Consider the following 12500-nt stretch of genomic DNA (forward strand, 5'->3'; position numbering starts at 1 on the left):
CAAGTGAAAAAGCGAGCGAGACGTACCGTCGGGTGGGTGTGTGTGTTCGGGGACTGGACGACCGGCGCGACGTTAGGATGCGCGGTCCAGCGATAGACGACGAAGAGGCATGGGATGACCAACACTCTCTTTTCTCTATTCTCGAAGCGTCGAATTGCCATAAAAAAAAAATCACACGCGCGCACGACATAGTCGTACGCGCGTGTATACCTCGTCTCTCTCAAAGTTTTTTTCTCGAGCCTCGCCAAAGGGGATCGTCTTCTTCCTCGTCTACGATCTCTCCGACGACGACGACCGTACGAACAACTTCGTAACGGACTCACATGCGCATCTTCCTCGGGTACAGAAACGCTGCGGAAAACACCTCGAGCTTGTAGTTACAGCAGCACCCGTGTATAGCCGATCTTAGACACACGCTAGTTCGCACACGCGTTACATATATAATATGTAAGATTTCCGACGAACGTGGCTTTTCGGGAGCCAGGCGCGCGGGCAGAGAGATACACGACGACGGGGAAAATTCGTCCCGATACGAGTACGTGTACTCTCCGATCTCCGCGCGACGCTGGGGATCATACCTCCCTAAGTCGTCAGAGCGCTCGAAGAAATCTCGCGTGTGCGTTCCCGGATCTACGGCTGATACTTTCGGGGCTTGTAAAAAAGCACAGAGCGTGTAAAACGCAACGACGACCCATCGATGCGACGGTCCTCGTTGTTGTCAGTCGCTTTCGCGAAGAGACGGAGTGGGCATTCGATCCCTGGGGCTGTACGAGAGTCTTAAGAAAAGACGGTAGATTATGGCAAAGTTTCGCACGCCATCGAGTTTAGGTTTTTTTTTTGGTTCTCTCTTCTCTCCTCTCTCGACCGAGTTCCCATATTTGCTTTCTCTCTCAGTCTCGCCAAATATAATATTCTTTTAAGACGACGTCGGGGGCGCGGACCTTCGTGCGTCGAACACCGGCAAACGTAGCATATATCGCCTGATATGAAAAAAAAATCGGTCACGAGGAGAACACTACGAGTATATACGTTCGATAACCGATACACGAAGCGGTGCATAAGCGGGCGGTCGCCCTCGTAAGGACGACTCACGACGCCGCGAGCACTCACGCAGGTCCGTGACCGGTTCTCTCCGCTCTTATTCGTATCCCTTCGTATACCTTCGTCCGACTCTGAAACGTTCTCTTATAATTTTTAAGAAGAACGACGGCGGGTTGTCAAGGCAAGAAGGGACAGAGAGAGACAGAGGTAGAGTTTCGTAGTCTCCCGTGAACACGATAGATTATATATCGAGCATGCGTACGACTTGCACGGTCTCTGCACGACCGCGACGAACGCCGACGAGCGTCCAACAATCGCTCGTACGTCGCGTATGTTCTCTCCGTCCGCTCTTATTCGTATCCTCGTTCTTGTACCTTCGTCCGACTCTGAAACGTTCTCTTATATAAAGAAGAACGACGGCGGGTTGTTAAGGCAAGAAGGGACAGAGAGAGACAGATACGGAGAGTAACGATACGCAACGCAAGCAGTCTTAGGTTTACGTGAGCAACCCTCAGCCAGGCGTGGTCCAGGAATTGTATCCGTGGACCGCAATGTGCGTTCGAAATGTCGATGTTCATGTGTCCTGCAGTTCACACGTTGACGCGCAATTAGCTGCGTTCTTCATCGACCCACGAGCCAAGTGATCCACCGTTCAGGGTAATCTTTTATAAATTTACAACAGTTCAATACTCAAATGTACTCTTCTCGGTTCTAGCGAAGCCGAGTTCCGTCACGTTCGACCAACGGGAATCGAACGCGCAGAAGTCGCCATAGGATTGACGACACAAAAACGTTCGAAAAAAAAAGAAAACGACGAACGCGCGAAGATACGCGCGTTCGCCGGCCGGGCGTAAAGTACATTATGATATATAACAACCATCGAGATCGAAGCTCCGTTCGTCAGGAAACGACGGGGATATATACACCCGATTCTGAATCCTCTGTACAGCACACGATCTCGCGAACGAGTAAGCACGGTGGCTAGCCCATGTTATATATGTGTTTGATTCTACTCTCTCGTCCAATTATTCAAGAAACAGCGCGCGTGCATCTCTCCATCGTTCGGGTGATAGTAAAGATTCGATGGGATTCGCGCGGCCGTCCGCCTCGAGCGGTCTTTCGTCCCAATATCCAGAAGCAGAGTTTGAAAAACTCTAGCGACGGCACGGGTGTCCGACTCACGACATCGAGGTTTCGAAGCCGGCGATCCCCTCCGAACGGATGGCGACCACGCGACCGACTGAAAGCATGAAAAATCGACGAAAGATAGAACACATCTCCGTTCGGGTGGTGTTTTTTTTTTTAAAAAAAAAAAAAACAAAAATTCGATGGGACTCGCAGCCATCGTCCTCGCGCGGTCTTTCGTCCCGATATCCAGAAGCAGAGTTTGAAAAACTCTAGCGACGGCACGGGTGTCCGACTCACGACAACGAGGATAGACAGCCGGTCCCCTCCGAACGGGTTATGCGACGATAAACTCGATGAAACTTTAGTCTCGTTCAGGTAGTGTGTGTCTTGTAAATCAAAAATTCGATGGGACTCGCATCCATCGTCCTCGCGCGGTCTTTCGTCCCAACATCCAGAAGCAGAGTTTGAAAAACTCTAGCGACGGCACGGGTGTCCGACTCACGACAACGAGGATAGACAGCCGGTCCCCTCTGAACGGTATATTATATATGAGATGATAGACGACAAACTGGATGAAACTTTAAGTCTCGTTCAGGTAGTGTGTAAATCAAAAATTCGATGGGACTCGCATCCGTCGTCCTCGCGCGGTCTTTCGTCCCGATATCCAGAAGCAGAGTTTGAAAAACTCTAGCGACGGCACGGGTCTCCGACTCACGACAACGAGGAAAGACAGCCGGTCCCCTCTGAACGGTATATTATATGAAACTTTAAGTCTCGTTCAGGTAGTGTTTAAATAAAAAATTCGATGGGACTCGCATCCGTCGTCCTCGCGCGGTCTTTCGTCCCGATATCCAGAAGCAGAGTTTGAAAAACTCTAGCGACGGCACGGGTGTCCGACTCACGACAACGAGGAAAGACAGCCGGTCCCCTCTGAACGGTATATTATATGAAACTTTAAGTCTCGTTCAGGTAGTGTTTAAATAAAAAATTCGATGGGACTCGCATCCGTCGTCCTCGCGCGGTCTTTCGTCCCGATATCCAGAAGCAGAGTTTGAAAAACTCTAGCGACGGCACGGGTGTCCGACTCACGACAACGAGGAAAGACAGCCGGTCCCCTCTGAACGGTATATTATATGAAACTTTAAGTCTCGTTCAGGTAGTGTGTAAGTCAAAAATTCGATGGGACTCGCATCCGTCGTCCTCGCGCGGTCTTTCGTCCCGATATCCAGAAGCAGAGTTTGAAAAACTCTAGCGACGGCACGGGTGTCCGACTCACGACAACGAGGATAGACAGCCGGTCCCCTCTGAACGGTATATAATATGAAACTTTAAGTCTCGTTCAGGTAGTGTGTAAGTCAAAAATTCGATGGGACTCGCATCCGTCGTCCTCGCGCGGTCTTTCGTCCCGATATCCAGAAGCAGAGTTTGAAAAACTCTAGCGACGGCACGGGTGTCCGACTCACGACAACGAGGATAGACAGCCGGTCCCCTCTGAACGGTATATAATATACATTATGCGACGGTAGACGATCAACTAGACGAAACTTTAGTCTCGTTCAGGTGGTGTAAAAAAAATTCGATGGGATACGCACGCACGGCTGTCGTCGTCCTCGAGCGGTCTTTCGTCCCAATATCCAGAAGCAGAGTTTGAAAAACTCTAGCGACGGCACGGGTGTCCGACTCACGACATCGAGGCTTCGAAGCCGGCGGCGTTCCCCTCTGAACGAACTTCGGCTAGACTAGTTACGAATCGTTGCTACACATCGTCTTCATCGTCGTCGTCGTCGACATCGACATCATCATCATATCATCATCATCATCATCATCATCATCGGTCATCGTCGCATAGCGGGCCAACATCCACGCGATGCGTCTTCGTTCTAGGTTACCCGATCCACGAGTATGTTACACGTGGTTTCGTTATTTCGAACGAAACGACATACGAAGAGCACACGCCCTTTGGGTAGGAAGCACGTTTCGAGAACGACGAGAGTTTCGATGAAAGAGACGAGAGAAGTCGACGCAGAAGGTATCCATGGATCTTCGAAGAGAACCTTCGAAGATGTATATCGGTATCCTTTCGCTCTGCGCGACTCGCTACAAGTTCTTTCGCTCTCGTCGACTCGTTCTAGACGCTTCGTTCGATCCCAAAGAGGAGTCTTCGATATGTCCCGTTGCTAGGAGGAGAACAAACGCAACACAGACCACGAAACATAGAAGAGAATAGGCGAGCATGATCACTCCGACACGAGGCACTTTAGAGATTTTCTTATTAGTTTGCATGGACTTTTATATTTCGTTTGTACGGTTTCCACGATGCAAATACGAAATACGAGATCGTGACGGCGGGTCTTTCTGTGTACGGCCTCTCGCAGGCGCCACGACTGCATTTCTCTTTACACCTGGTTTCCATCGTAATTTTTTCGTTTGATATCGAGCCTTAACTTTTGTTGGCTCTTTCGAAGCTAGAGTTCCCTTTTATTAGAATTTCATATATATATATATATATTATATGTTATATGTTTTATTCGGAGACGGCGGGTCTTTCTGTTTACGACCTCACGCAGGCGCCTCGAATAAGTTTCATTCGCATTTCGTTTTTATACTTGTATATATATATCTCTTCATCCCGATGATCGAGAGAGAGTGCCACCTTCTCTTCGTATAATTCCGTAGCTGGAGGGTCGTCTCCTCCTTAAGAATATTTCTATTCGTGCCAACGGAGGTTGCCAAGCTCCCTGGCGTTTTCGTTTGTTAAAGTATATAGCTTGTTAATACGTCGTATATACTTTCGTCGATACAGGAGGAGTACGGCTCCTTACCGACCATTGTGATATATATTTCATAGTTTTTATATGTGTTCAAGTCAAATTCTTTTGGTATCGTATCGTTAATGATCCTTCCGCAGGTTCACCTACGGAAACCTTGTTACGACTTTTACTTCCTCTAAATGATCAAGTTTGGTCATCTTCCCGGTAACATCGGCAATGCTTATCACATTGGCCGCGCACCAGTCCGAAGACCTCACTAAATCATTCAATCGGTAGTAGCGACGGGCGGTGTGTACAAAGGGCAGGGACGTAATCAACGCGAGCTTATGACTCGCGCTTACTGGGAATTCCTCGTTCATGGGGAATAATTGCAAGCCCCAATCCCTAGCACGAAGGAGGTTCAGCGGGTTACCCGGGCCTTTCGGCCAGGGAAAACACGCTGATTCCTTCAGTGTAGCGCGCGTGCGGCCCAGAACATCTAAGGGCATCACAGACCTGTTATTGCTCAATCTCGTGCGGCTAGAAGCCGCCTGTTCCTCTAAGAAGATTTGTTTGTACGTTGGTAGTAAAAACCCACCGACCGAAGCCGGGGGCCTTCGAGATACCATAAGTTACGTCTATTTAGCAGGCTAGAGTCTCGTTCGTTATCGGAATTAACCAGACAAATCGCTCCACCAACTAAGAACGGCCATGCACCACCACCCACCGAATCAAGAAAGAGCTATCAATCTGTCAATCCTTCCGGTGTCCGGGCCTGGTGAGGTTTCCCGTGTTGAGTCAAATTAAGCCGCAGGCTCCACTCCTGGTGGTGCCCTTCCGTCAATTCCTTTAAGTTTCAGCTTTGCAACCATACTTCCCCCGGAACCCAAAAGCTTTGGTTTCCCGGAAGCTGCCCGCCGAGTCATCGGAGGAACTTCGGCGGATCGCTGGCTGGCATCGTTTATGGTTAGAACTAGGGCGGTATCTGATCGCCTTCGAACCTCTAACTTTCGTTCTTGATTAATGAAAACATTTTTGGCAAATGCTTTCGCTTCTGTCCGTCTTGCGACGATCCAAGAATTTCACCTCTAACGTCGCAATACGAATGCCCCCATCTGTCCCTATTAATCATTACCTCGGGGCTCCGAAAACCAACAAAATAGAACCGAGGTCCTATTCCATTATTCCATGCACACAGTATTCAGGCGAAGGTAGCCTGCTTTAAGCACTCTAATTTGTTCAAAGTAAACGTATCGGCCCACCTCGACACTCAGTGAAGAGCACCGCGATGGGATATTAGTTGGACCGCCCGCGAGGAGCTAAGCCCACCGATAGGACGTACCACATAATGCCAGTTAAACACCGCGAGCGGTGAACCGACACTGTGACACACAGATTCAACTACGAGCTTTTTAACCGCAACAACTTTAATATACGCTATTGGAGCTGGAATTACCGCGGCTGCTGGCACCAGACTTGCCCTCCAATTGGTCCTCGTTAAAGGATTTAAAGTGTACTCATTCCGATTACGGGGCCTCGGATGAGTCCCGTATCGTTATTTTTCGTCACTACCTCCCCGTGCCGGGAGTGGGTAATTTGCGCGCCTGCTGCCTTCCTTGGATGTGGTAGCTGTTTCTCAGGCTCCCTCTCCGGAATCGAACCCTGATTCCCCGTTACCCGTTACAACCATGGTAGGCGCAGAACCTACCATCGACAGTTGATAAGGCAGACATTTGAAAGATGCGTCGCCGGTGCTAGATGACCATGCGATCAGCACAAAGTTATTCAGAGTCACCAAAACAAACGATGGACGGACAGACGAGCCATCCGCCACCGATTGGTTTTGATCTAATAAAAGCATTCCTACCATCTCTGGTCGGAATCTGTTTGCATGTATTAGCTCTAGAATTACCACAGTTATCCAAGTAAATGTAGGTATGATCTAAGAAACCATAACTGATTTAATGAGCCATTCGCGGTTTCACCTTAATGCGGCATGTACTGAGACATGCATGGCTTAATCTTTGAGACAAGCATATGACTACTGGCAGGATCAACCAGGGATCTTATTCGTATAACAATTCTTATAAATTTCGTTTAAGTTCTCTTCGTGTCGTAGGTGGGACGTAAGCACCGTACGACGAGACTTTTCGTTCTTAAGATAGATATATCTATAAAATATATCTCCTAGCGACGTTCGAGATACACCCATAGTTCAGTAATAATCTTCGAACGCCGCTCGCAGCCACTTTGTAATTCTCAACTCCACCTCCTCTCTTCTCTCTCTCTCTCTCTCTCATAGTCTTATATAAAATGTTTAGAATCGTACTTCTAAAGGAACATTTCCATAATGCTGTCTTCGTGTAAAAAGACTTATTAGAATATCTTAGCGGTAAAGCACGTATACGCACCTCACGCTGAACGAACAAGCGCGTATCCCAGTGCGTCGCGCTGGACATACCGTAAGAATATTCTTTCAATCGGTAGAACATTTTCGGCAGAAGACATACTACGCAAAGATAGTACGCTCCTACCGCCTCATCGGATACTTCTGCGAAAGCAGAAGTTTTTATAGAAAGCAGACGGTTATACTCTTTTGAATGAATCGATGCTCAGTTAGTACAAGCACACACGCATCTAACAATTTTTGTTAGAATACGTACACACAGGTCACCAGCTTCCCGACTCAGGGGAACCTTGCCACGATATTTGGTCATTACGTCCAGGACAGCGACCCGCGGCGCAGCAGTGTAGAGAAAAAACCAGAACGAGAACGGAGGAACAGTCGAGAAATAGCGTAAAATACACTAAGACTCGAGGAGCGGTGACTGAATTCTCAACCGAGGCCGTAGAATAGCCACGCGCTCAACGCTGTTCCGACCGAACCGTCCGGCTCGACGTCTCTCTTATAGATACGAAAGCGCCAGCCGGAAGGCCGGCGCCGGCCGGGCTAGCGGCCGCGCGCTTACGGTGCAAAACCTCCGTAGCAACGTACCGTTCGGAAGGGACGCTGGAACTTAGTCTCGCGAACGCTCGATCACTACTATACAAAGCCAATATCCAACCATCGAAATACATTACCAGACGTTTTATTAACATAATAGAAATGCATTTTTACCAAAAAATTAATTTTTTTTTTCACCGAAAAATTGCATCAGTAAACATACTCTTTTATCGAATACGGACAAAAAATAAGTTTATAATCAATTACAATACGTTAAAATAAGTAGAAATATGCAAAAAAATATATACCTTGTAACGTTAATTAACGAAAAAATTAGAAAAATATCCCAGTCGTGTCAGTTCGACGAACGCTAATTTTTTGAAAAAATCGATAAAAATGTTTAATCCCGACGTATTTAATAGAGATAGAACGATTCCCGTAAAAAAATTCATACCTTGTAACGCTTTTAAACGAATAAACTCGAAAAAACTTTTTCGCCCTCGGAATTTTTCTAAGTCCCAACGTACCGGCTCGGAATTTTTCTATGTTCCAACGACCGGTCGTGTCGGTCCAAACGTTTTTATATCCGTCTGCCGACGATATAAACGCTTAATCCCGACGTATTTTATCGAGTTATAACGATTTCTTGAAAAATATTCGTACGTTATAACGCTTTTTAACGAATTAATCGAAAAAGAGTGTTCGGTCCGAAAATTTTCTAAGTACGAACGACCGGCCGCATAGGTCCGTTTTTAAAAATCGTTCTCGGACGGAAATAAACCATTAATCCCGACGTATTTCGTCGAGTTACGTCGATTTATGCAAAAAAATTCATACCTTGTAACGCTTTTTAACGAATAAACTCGAAAAAACTTTTTCGCCCTCGGAATTTTTCTAAGTCCCAACGTACCGGCTCGGAATTTTTCTATGTTCCAACGACCGGTCGTGTCGGTCCAAACGTTTTTATATCCGTCTGCCGACGATATAAACGCTTAATCCCGACGTATTTTATCGAGTTATAACGATTTCTTGAAAAATATTCGTACGTTATAACGCTTTTTAACGAATTAATCGAAAAAGAGTGTTCGGTCCGAAAATTTTCTAAGTACGAACGACCGGCCGCATAGGTCCGTTTTTAAAAATCGTTCTCGGACGGAAATAAACCATTAATCCCGACGTATTTCGTCGAGTTACGTCGATTTATGCAAAAAAATTCATACCTTGTAACGCTTTTTAACGAATAAACTCGAAAAAACTTTTTCGCGCTCGGAATTTTTCTAAGTCCCAACGTACCGGCTCGGAATTTTTCTATGTTCCAACGACCGGTCGTGTCGGTCCAAACGTTTTTATATCCGTCTGCCGACGATATAAACGCTTAATCCCGACGTATTTTATCGAGTTATAACGATTTCTTGAAAAATATTCGTACGTTATAACGCTTTTTAACGAATTAATCGAAAAAGAGTGTTCGGTCCGAAAATTTTCTAAGTACGAACGACCGGCCGCATAGGTCCGTTTTTAAAAATCGTTCTCGGACGGAAATAAACCATTAATCCCGACGTATTTCGTCGAGTTACGTCGATTTATGCAAAAAAATTCATACCTTGTAACGCTTTTTAACGAATAAACTCGAAAAAACTTTTTCGCGCTCGGAATTTTTCTAAGTCCCAACGTACCGGCTCGGAATTTTTCTATGTTCCAACGACCGGTCGTGTCGGTCCAAACGTTTTTATATCCGTCTGCCGACGATATAAACGCTTAATCCCGACGTATTTTATCGAGTTATAACGATTTCTTGAAAAATATTCGTACGTTATAACGCTTTTTAACGAATTAATCGAAAAAGAGTGTTCGGTCCGAAAATTTTCTAAGTACGAACGACCGGCCGCATAGGTCCGTTTTTAAAAATCGTTCTCGGACGGAAATAAACCATTAATCCCGACGTATTTCGTCGAGTTACGTCGATTTATGCAAAAAAATTCATACCTTGTAACGCTTTTTAACGAATAAACTCGAAAAAACTTTTTCGCGCTCGGAATTTTTCTAAGTCCCAACGTACCGGCTCGGAATTTTTCTATGTTCCAACGACCGGTCGTGTCGGTCCAAACGTTTTTATATCCGTCTGCCGACGATATAAACGCTTAATCCCGACGTATTTTATCGAGTTATAACGATTTCTTGAAAAATATTCGTACGTTATAACGCTTTTTAACGAATTAATCGAAAAAGAGTGTTCGGTCCGAAAATTTTCTAAGTACGAACGACCGGCCGCATAGGTCCGTTTTTAAAAATCGTTCTCGGACGGAAATAAACCATTAATCCCGACGTATTTCGTCGAGTTACGTCGATTTATGCAAAAAAATTCATACCTTGTAACGCTTTTTAACGAATAAACTCGAAAAAACTTTTTCGCGCTCGGAATTTTTCTAAGTCCCAACGTACCGGCTCGGAATTTTTCTATGTTCCAACGACCGGTCGTGTCGGTCCAAACGTTTTTATATCCGTCTGCCGACGATATAAACGCTTAATCCCGACGTATTTTATCGAGTTATAACGATTTCTTGAAAAATATTCGTACGTTATAACGCTTTTTAACGAATTAATCGAAAAAGAGTGTTCGGTCCGAAAATTTTCTAAGTACGAACGACCGGCCGCATAGGTCCGTTTTTAAAAATCGTTCTCGGACGGAAATAAACCATTAATCCCGACGTATTTCGTCGAGTTACGTCGATTTATGCAAAAAAATTCATACCTTGTAACGCTTTTTAACGAATAAACTCGAAAAAACTTTTTCGCGCTCGGAATTTTTCTAAGTCCCAACGTACCGGCTCGGAATTTTTCTATGTTCCAACGACCGGTCGTGTCGGTCCAAACGTTTTTATATCCGTCTGCCGACGATATAAACGCTTAATCCCGACGTATTTTATCGAGTTATAACGATTTCTTGAAAAATATTCGTACGTTATAACGCTTTTTAACGAATTAATCGAAAAAGAGTGTTCGGTCCGAAAATTTTCTAAGTACGAACGACCGGCCGCATAGGTCCGTTTTTAAAAATCGTTCTCGGACGGAAATAAACCATTAATCCCGACGTATTTCGTCGAGTTACGTCGATTTATGCAAAAAAATTCATACCTTGTAACGCTTTTTAACGAATAAACTCGAAAAAACTTTTTCGCGCTCGGAATTTTTCTAAGTCCCAACGTACCGGCTCGGAATTTTTCTATGTTCCAACGACCGGTCGTGTCGGTCCAAACGTTTTTATATCCGTCTGCCGACGATATAAACGCTTAATCCCGACGTATTTTATCGAGTTATAACGATTTCTTGAAAAATATTCGTACGTTATAACGCTTTTTAACGAATTAATCGAAAAAGAGTGTTCGGTCCGAAAATTTTCTAAGTACGAACGACCGGCCGCATAGGTCCGTTTTTAAAAATCGTTCTCGGACGGAAATAAACCATTAATCCCGACGTATTTCGTCGAGTTACGTCGATTTATGCAAAAAAATTCATACCTTGTAACGCTTTTTAACGAATAAACTCGAAAAAACTTTTTCGCCCTCGGAATTTTTCTAAGTCCCAACGTACCGGCTCGGAATTTTTCTATGTTCCAACGACCGGTCGTGTCGGTCCAAACGTTTTTATATCCGTCTGCCGACGATATAAACGCTTAATCCCGACGTATTTTATCGAGTTATAACGATTTCTTGAAAAATATTCGTACGTTATAACGCTTTTTAACGAATTAATCGAAAAAGAGTGTTCGGTCCGAAAATTTTCTAAGTACGAACGACCGGCCGCATAGGTCCGTTTTTAAAAATCGTTCTCGGACGGAAATAAACCATTAATCCCGACGTATTTCGTCGAGTTACGTCGATTTATGCAAAAAAATTCATACCTTGTAACGCTTTTTAACGAATAAACTCGAAAAAACTTTTTCGCCCTCGGAATTTTTCTAAGTCCCAACGTACCGGCTCGGAATTTTTCTATGTTCCAACGACCGGTCGTGTCGGTCCAAACGTTTTTATATCCGTCTGCCGACGATATAAACGCTTAATCCCGACGTATTTTATCGAGTTATAACGATTTCTTGAAAAATATTCGTACGTTATAACGCTTTTTAACGAATTAATCGAAAAAGAGTGTTCGGTCCGAAAATTTTCTAAGTACGAACGACCGGCCGCATAGGTCCGTTTTTAAAAATCGTTCTCGGACGGAAATAAACCATTAATCCCGACGTATTTCGTCGAGTTACGTCGATTTATGCAAAAAAATTCATACCTTGTAACGCTTTTTAACGAATAAACTCGAAAAAACTTTTTCGCCCTCGGAATTTTTCTAAGTCCCAACGTACCGGCTCGGAATTTTTCTATGTTCCAACGACCGGTCGTGTCGGTCCAAACGTTTTTATATCCGTCTGCCGACGATATAAACGCTTAATCCCGACGTATTTTATCGAGTTATAACGATTTCTTGAAAAATATTCGTACCTTCTAACACTTTTTAACGAGTTATTTGGAGGGGATCTTTCGGCCTTTTCGTAGCGGTGCGAAAAAATTCTAAGTTCCAACGTCCCGGTCACGTTGGTCCGGAGGATGAAATTTTTTAAAAAAATAAAGTGAAATCGTTACGTT

At 44.9% G+C, this 12500-nt stretch overlaps 2 non-coding genes across 2 annotated transcripts; both read right to left on the reverse strand.

The window, feature by feature from the left end:
• Nucleotides 1-1546: 1546 nt before the first annotated feature.
• Nucleotides 1547-1701, reverse strand: LOC126877545 (5.8S ribosomal RNA). The gene has a single exon (XR_007695109.1). It is a non-coding gene; the product is annotated as a 5.8S ribosomal RNA (ribosomal RNA).
• Nucleotides 1702-5060: 3359 nt separating this feature from the next.
• LOC126877548 (small subunit ribosomal RNA) lies at nucleotides 5061-6983 on the reverse strand. Its single transcript, XR_007695112.1, has one exon. It is a non-coding gene; the product is annotated as a small subunit ribosomal RNA (ribosomal RNA).
• Nucleotides 6984-12500: the final 5517 nt, after the last annotated feature.

Source organism: Bombus huntii, unplaced genomic scaffold (assembly GCF_024542735.1).
Source record: "Bombus huntii isolate Logan2020A unplaced genomic scaffold, iyBomHunt1.1 ctg00000186.1, whole genome shotgun sequence".
Classification (NCBI taxonomy): Eukaryota; Metazoa; Arthropoda; class Insecta; order Hymenoptera; family Apidae; genus Bombus; species Bombus huntii.